Source organism: Triticum dicoccoides, chromosome 3A, assembly GCF_002162155.2.
Source record: "Triticum dicoccoides isolate Atlit2015 ecotype Zavitan chromosome 3A, WEW_v2.0, whole genome shotgun sequence".
Lineage (NCBI taxonomy): Eukaryota > Viridiplantae > Streptophyta > Magnoliopsida > Poales > Poaceae > Triticum > Triticum dicoccoides.
The window spans coordinates 430144990-430151843 of NC_041384.1; positions in this window are offsets into that span (position 1 = coordinate 430144990).

The window sequence follows — 6854 nt, forward strand, 5'->3', positions numbered from 1 at the left end:
TAAACCAATAGTAACAACATCCTTTTTGCAATCTATCTTAGCATTAACTGTGTTCAAGAAGGGTCTAGCAAAAATAATGGGACAAAAGCTATCTTGTGGGGAGCCAAGAACAAGAAAATTAGCAGGATATTTAGTTTTCCCACACAAGACTTCAACATCTCTAACAATTCCCATTGGTGAAATAGTATCTCTATTGGCAAGTTTAATTGTGACATCAATATCTTCTAACTCAACAGGTGCAATATCATGCATAATTTCTCTGTATAAGTCAATGGGTATTGCACTAGCACTAGCACCCATATCACATAAGCCATGATAACAATGATCTCCTATTTTAACAGAAATAACAGGCATGCCTGCCAAAGATCTAGGTTTATCTTTAGCACAAGGTTTAGCAATTCTAGCAGTTTCATCACAAAAATAAATAACATGCCCATCAATATTATCAGACAAGAGATCTTTAACAATAGCAATATTAGGTTCAACTTTAACTTTCTCAGGAGGTGTATAAGTTCTAATATTGCTTTTACGAACCACAGTTGAAGCTTTAGCATGATCTTTTATCCTAATAGGAAAAGGTGGTTTCTCAACATAAGCAGTAGGAACAATAGGATCATTATAGGTGACAGTCTTTTCTTCAACTTTAATAGGTGCAGCTACTTTTACTTCTATGGGAGGATGATATTTAAACCACTTCTCCCTAGGGAGATCAACATGAGTAGCAAAAGATTCACAGAAAGAAGCTACTATCTCATAGTCAAGTCCATATTTAGTGCTAAATTTACGGAAAACATCGGTATCCATAAAAGATTTAACACAATCAAACTTAGGTGTCATACCTGACTCCTTACCTTCGTTGAGGTCCCAGTCTTCAGAGTTGCATTTAATTCTTTCCAATAAATCCCATTTGAAGTCAATAGTCTTCCTCATAAAAGAGCCAGCACAAGAAGCATCGAGCATGGTGCGATTGTTATCGAAAGCCGAGCATATAAATTTTGAATAATCATTTCTCTTGAGAGCTCATGATTGGGGCATGAATATAACATTGATTTAATCCTCCCACAAGCTTGAGCGATGCTTTCTCCTTCGCGAGGCCAAAAATTATATATATATAATTGCGATCACGATGAACAAGATGCATAGGATAAAACTTCTGATGAAATTCCAATTTCAATCGTTTGTAGTTCCATGACCCCGTATCATCACATAGCCTAAACCATGTCAATGCATCTTCCTTCAAAGATAAAGGGAAGACCTTCTTCTTAAAAACATCTCCGGGTACACCTGCAAGCTTAAATAATCCACAAACTTCATCCACATATATTAGGTGCTCATCAGGATGCGTTGTTCCGCCTCCCGCAAAAGGATTAGCTAGCCGTTTTTCTATCATACCCGAAGGAGTTTCAAAGCAGACATTTTCATTTTTAGTAGGTTCAGTAGGTTGAGGAGCAACTCTTTGCTCTACTGGTCGGGGTGAAGATACCCCGAACAAGCCCCTCGGAGGATTACTTTCCATAGTAACAAGTGACAGTAAATTTCAGCACACTATATAAATTTTTCCTTACCAAATTCCACCTACCAAAGGCTCTTCACTCCCCGGCAACGGCGCCAGAAAAGTGTCTTGATGACCCACAAGTATAGGGGATATGTCGTTGTCCTTTCGATAAGTAAGAGTGTCGAACCCAACGAGGAGCAGAAGGAAATGATAAGTGGTTTTCAGCAAGGTATTCTCTACAAGCACTGAAATAATAGGTAACATATAGTTTTGTGATAGGATAATTTGTAATGAGTAACAAATAACAAAAGTAAATAAAGTGCAGCATGGTGGCCCAATCCTTTTTGTAGCAAAGGAAAAGCCTGGACAAACTCTTATATGATGTAAAGCGCTCCCGAGGACACATGGGAATATCGGCAAGCTAGGTTTCATCACGATCATATGATTCGCGTTCTGTACTTTGATAATTTGGTATGTGGGTGGATCGGTGCTTGGGTACCGCCCTTACTTGGACAAGCATCCCACTTATGATTAACCTCTATTGCAAGCATCCGCAACTACAACAAAAGTATTAAGGTAAACCTAACCATAGCATGAAACATATGGATCCAAATCAGCCCCTTACGAAGCAACACATAAACTAGGGTTTAAGCTTTTGTCACTCTAGCAACCCATCATCTACTTATTACTTCCCAATGCCTTCCTTTAGGCCCAAATAATGGTGAAGTGTCATGTAGTCGACGTTCACATAACACCACTAGAGGAGAGACAACATACATCTCATCAATATATCGAACGAATACCAAATTCACATGACTACTAATAGCAAGACTTCTCCCATGTCCTCAGGAACAAATAATACTACTCACAAAGCATATTCATGTTCATAATCAAAGGGGTATTAATGTGCATATAGGATATGAACATATGATATTCCACCAAATAAACCAACTACATCAACTACAAAGAGTAATTAACACTACTAGCAACCCACAGGTACCAATCCCGGACTTGGAGACAAGAATTGGATACAAGAGATGAACTAGGGTTTTGAGAGGAGATGGTGCTGGTGAAGATGTTGATGGAGATTTCCCTCTCCCGATGAGAGGAGCGTTGGTGATGACGATGGCGATGATTTCCCCCTCCCGGAGGGAGGTTTCCCCAGCAGAACAACTTCGCCAGAGCCCTAGATTGGTTCCGCCAAGGTTTCGCCTAGTGGCGGTGGAGTCTCGTTCGGATAGATGGCTTATCATTTTTTCCTCATCGAAAGACTCCATATAGTAGAAGATGTTCATCGGAGGGCCACCAGGGGGCCCATGAGGTAGGGGGCGCACCCAGGGGGGTAGGGCGCGCCCCCACCCTCGTGGGCAAGGTGTGGCCCCCCTGGTGAACTTCCTGCTCTCAGTATTTTTTATATATTCTGAAAATGACTTCCGTGAAGTTTTAGGACTTTTGGAGCTGTGCAGAATAGGTCTCTAATATTTGCACCTTTGCCAACCCAGAATCCCAGCTGCTGGCATTCTCCCTCTTTATGTAAACCTTGTAAAATAAGAGCGAATAGGCATAAGTATTGTGACATAATGTGTAATAATAGCCCATAATGCAATAAATATCGATATAAAAGCATGATGCAAAATGGACGTATCATTGATTTTGAGTGTTTGACAACAACGACATCGTCCTTATCGACCATTGCCTGTAGCTCAGATAACTCCTCAGCTGCTAAGGCCTCGGATTCGGTCTCAAGGGCCCAAGTCACAATCATGTCCTCGACTATGAATGATCGGTCGAGGTTTCCATCTATTGTACTCACGCCATTGGGCCCTGACATCATTAGTTTCATATATGCATGGTGGGGAACATCATGGTGTTGGGGAACATAGCATGAATTTCAAAAAAATTCCTACATCACGCAAGATCTATCTAGGAGATGCATAGCAACAAGAGGGGGGGGGGGTGTCCACGTACCCTCGTAGACCGAAAGCGGAAGCATTAGGTTAACGCGGTTGATGTAGTCAAACGTCTTCGCGATCCAACCGATCAAGTACTGAACGTACGACACCTCCGAGTTCAGCACATGTTCAGCTCGATGACGTCCCTCGAACTCTTGATCCAACAGAGGTTTGAGGGAGAGTTCTGTCAGCACAACGGTGTGGTGTCGGTGATGGTGATATAATTCGCGTAGGGCTTCGCCTAAGAACTACGTGAATATGACCGGAGGAGTAAACCATGGAGAGAGAGGCCACACACGGCTAGGAACAATATTGATGTTGTCTCCAAGGGGTGCCATGCCCAAGTATATAAAGGAGGGAGAGGAAGGAGGCCAGCCCTAGGGGGCGCGCCAAGTGGGGGGGGGGTCCTACTAGGACTCCCAATCCTAGTAGGATTCGGCCCCCCTCTTTTCCTTCTCATGGAGGGGGAAAGGGGTAAGGGAGAGGGAAGAGGAGAAGGAAAGGGGGGGCACCCCCTCCCCCAGTCCAATTCAAACTCCCTATGGGAGGGGGCGCAGCCACCCCTTGTGGGCTGCCTCCCCTCTCCCCTATGGCCCATGTAGGCCCAATACTTTCCCCAGGGGGTTCCGATAACCCCTCGGTACTTTGAAAAAAATACTCGAACCACTCCGAAACCATTCCGGTGTCTGAATACCATCGTCCAATATATCAATCTTTACCTCTCGACTATTTTGAGACTCCTCGTCATGTACGTGATCTCATCCGGGACTCCGAACAATCTTCGGTGACCAAAACACATAACTCATAACACAAATCGTCATCGAACGTTAAGCGTGCGGACCCTACGGGTTCGAGAACTATGTAGACATGACCGAGACTCATCTCCGGTCAATAACCAATATCGGAACCTGGATGCTTATATTGGTTCCTACATATTCTACGAAGATCTTTATCGGTCAAACCGCAATAACAACATACGTTATTCCTTTTGTCATCGATATGTTACTTGCCCGAGATTCGGTCGTCGGTATCCTCATACCTAGTTCAATCTCGTTACTGGCAAGTCCCTTTACTCGTTCCATAATGCATCATCCCGCAACTAACTCATTAGTCACATTGCTTGCAAGGCTTATCATGATGTGCATTACCGAGAGGGCCCAGAGATACCTCTCTGATACTCGGAGTGACAAATCCTAATCTCGATCTATGCCAACCCAACAAACACCTTCGGAGACACTTGTAGAGCATCTTTATAATCACCCAGTTACATTGTGACGTTTGATAGCACACAAGGTGTTCCTCCGGTATTCAGGAGTTGCATAATCTCATAGTCAAAGGAATATGTATAAGTCATGAAGAAAGCAATAGCGATAAAACTTAACGATCATTATGCTAAGTTAATGGATGGGTCTTGTCCATCACATCATTCTCCTAATGATGTGATCCCATTCATCAAATGACAACACATGTCTATGGTCAGGAAACTTAACCATCTTTGATTAACGAGCTAGTCTAGTAGAGGCATACTAGGGACACTTTATTTTGTCTATGTATCCACACATGCATCAAGTTTCCGGTTAATACAATTCTAGCATGAATAATAAACATTTATCATGATATAAGGAAATATAAATAACAACTTTATTATTGCCTCTATGAAGGAAATATGCCCTAGAGGCAATAATAAAGTTATTATTTATTTCCTTATAATCATGATAAATGTTTATTATTCATGCTAGAATTGTATTTTCCGGAAACATAATACATGTGTGAATACATAGACAAACAGAGTGTCACTAGTATGCCTCTACTTGACTAGCTCGTTAATAAAAGATGGTTATGTTTCCTAACCATGAACAATGAGTTGTTATTTGATTAACGAGGTCACATCATTAGTAGAATGATCTGATTGACATGACCCATTCCATTAGCTTAGCACCTGATCGTTTAGTATGTTGCTATTGCTTTCTTCATGACTTATACATGTTCCTACGACTATGAGATTATGCAACTCCCGTTTACCGGAGGAACACTTTGGGTACTACCAAACGTCACAACGTAAATGGGTGATTATAAAGGAGTACTACAGGTGTCTCCAATGGTCGATGTTGGGTTGGCGTATTTCGAGATTAGGATTTGTCACTCCGATTGTCGGAGAGGTATCTCTGGGCCCTCTCGGTAATACACATCACATAAGCCTTGCAAGCATTACAACTAATATGTTAGTTGTGAGATGATGTATTACGGAACGAGTAAAGAGACTTACCGGTAACGAGATTGAACTAGGTATTGGATACCGACGATCGAATCTCGGGCAAGTAACATACCGATGACAAAGGGAACAACGTATGTTGTTATGCGGTCTGACCGATAAAGATCTTCGTAGAATATGTAGGAGCCAATATGGGCATCCAGGTCCCGCTCTTGGTTATTGACCAGAGACATGTCTCGGTCATGTCTACATTGTTCTCGAACCCGTAGGGTCCGCACGCTTAAGGTTACGATGACAGTTATATTATGAGTTTATGCATTTTGATGTACCGAAGGTTGTTCGGAGTCCCGGATGTGATCACGGACATGACGAGGAGTCTCGAAATGGTCGAGACATAAAGATTGATATATTGGAAGCCTATGTTTGGACATCGGAAGTGTTCCGGGTGAAATCGGGATTTTACCGGGTTACCGGGAGGTTACCGGAACCCCCCGGGAACCACATGGGCCTTCATGGGCCTTAGTGGAAAGGAGAAAGGGGCAGCCCAAGGGGGCTGCGCGCCTCCCCCCTTCTCCTAGTCCTATTAGGACTAGGAGAGGTGGCCGGCCACCCCTCTCCCTCTTTCCCCCTTGGGAATCCTAGTTGGAATAGGATTGGAGGGGAGTCCTACTCCCGGTAGGAGTAGGACTCCTCCTGCGCCTCCTCCTCCTGGCCGGCGCACCCTCCCCCCTTGGCTCCTTTATATACTGAGGCAGGGGCACCTCTAAACATACAAGTTGACACAAGTTGATCCACGTGATCGATTCCTTAGCCGTGTGCGGTGCCCCCTGCCACCATATTCCTCGATAATACTGTAGCGGAGTTTAGGCGAAGCCCTGCTGCTGTAGTTCATCAAGATCGTCACCACGCCGTCGTGCTGACGAAACTCTTCCCCGACACTTTGCTGGATCGGAGTCCGGGGATCGTCATCGAGCTGAACGTGTGCTCGAACTCGGAGGTGCCGTAGTTTCGGTGCTTGATCGGTTGGATCGTGAAGACGTACGACTACTTCCTCTACATCGTGTCATTGCTTCCGCAGTCGGTCTGCGTTGGGTACGTAGACAACACTCTCCTCTCGTTGCTATGCATCACATGATCCTGTGTGCGCGTAGGAAATTTTTTGAAATTACTACGAAACCCAACACATGTCGCCTTT